Source organism: Mandrillus leucophaeus, unplaced genomic scaffold (genome assembly GCF_000951045.1).
Source record: "Mandrillus leucophaeus isolate KB7577 unplaced genomic scaffold, Mleu.le_1.0 Scaffold18, whole genome shotgun sequence".
Taxonomy (NCBI): domain Eukaryota; kingdom Metazoa; phylum Chordata; class Mammalia; order Primates; family Cercopithecidae; genus Mandrillus; species Mandrillus leucophaeus.
In genome coordinates this window covers 4,318,621-4,319,817 of record NW_012101809.1, presented here as the reverse complement: position 1 = coordinate 4,319,817, position 1,197 = coordinate 4,318,621, and the positions used below count along the sequence as shown (strand labels likewise).

General features: G+C 52.9%; 2 protein-coding genes across 2 annotated transcripts in view; both read right to left on the bottom strand.

The window, feature by feature from the left end:
* The window catches only part of AS3MT (arsenite methyltransferase), a 29,437-nt gene extending 28,254 nt beyond the window's left edge, over positions 1–1,183 (bottom strand). Inside the window, exons 1-2 of the mRNA XM_011977488.1 lie at positions 1,163–1,183; positions 794–921 (exon numbers count right to left, since the gene is read on the bottom strand). The gene's annotated coding sequence lies outside the window, so the exon portion shown is untranslated. The remainder of the gene's footprint in view (positions 1–793; positions 922–1,162) is intronic.
* The window catches only part of LOC105537800 (chromosome unknown open reading frame, human C10orf32), a 37,494-nt gene that overhangs the window by 4,655 nt on the left and 31,642 nt on the right, over positions 1–1,197 (bottom strand). The window lies entirely within an intron of this gene.

The window sequence follows — 1,197 nt, the reverse complement described above, 5'->3', positions numbered from 1 at the left end:
CCACAGCCTCCCGCCCCGTAGGTGTATTTAAGAGGCGAGGTAAAACATTGTACACAGAAAACACTTCCCATGATTTACGGACAGACCGAGTGACAGAGTGCTGTGGCAGTTTGGGGAAGAGGCCGCTCAAAGATTAGAGAAGGCTCCATGCAGTAGGTGGGACAGTAGGGTGGTGCTGGATGGGCAGGGTTTGGAAGGAGAAAGAAGAGGGAAGGCTTTCCAAATTGGTGACTGCCCGCTGGACAGGAGTGCTGATGGAGTGAGGAAGGAAAGGTTCAGAAGGGCCAAGGTTGATTAGGGAGGGCCGAACTGCGCATATCTTGAATGGCAGATCCAGTGAGTGTGACTATTCTCTGAGCTTGGGTAGGGACTATGGAGTGTTCACATTGGAGCTGCTGCTTCTTTTTTTTCTTTTCTTTTTTCTTTTTTTTTTTTGGCAATGTTTTAAAAGTATGCATTTATTTTACAGATGTATCTGACTGTGTTGACCAGGCTGGAGTGCAGTGGCTATTCACATCCCGGATCACACACTGCAGCCTGTAACTTCTGGACTCACGCGATCCTCTGCCTCAGCCTCCCAAGCACTTGGGACTACAGGCTCACCGGCGCACCCAGATTCATCGGAGGTTCTTAGAGCAGTAAGATGATGGGTGCTGAGATTTAGGATTTTTACAATAGACAAAGCAAGCTGATGGGTTGGTGGCTACGGGTTAACTCCCTAGTGACCTGCATCATTATCTTTTGGGAAAACTGCAGTTTGGGGTCTTCCTGGGGACAGCACGGGACACTCTACCTTAGGGCTACTTCTTCATGTACATTTTGCAAGGCTTCCCGGATGTGCTTGGGGACCGGCCTGGCTGTGGTGACACAGGCGTTGGTCTGGAGGTCTGCCGATTTCTTCAGCACCTGCCCGTAGTAGGTCTGACCCAGCGTCCCACAGTGGAGTGAGGAATAGGGAAGAACAAAAAGAACTGTGACTGCAGCGCGAGGGCTCCATCACCACCTCCACCTCCACTTGGCGGACCTCAGTTCCCTGCAAAGGTCCAAGCCTAGACCCTGCCCTACCCCGACTCTAGGAGTCCGGGAGGACAGGGCGCGGGCCAGGCCAGACTTCCATTAGCCTAGGCTCCACTTGGGCCATTCCAGGCCCTACAGCTCTCACCTGCACGTCCTTCCGGATCTCAGCGTCGTGGGGGG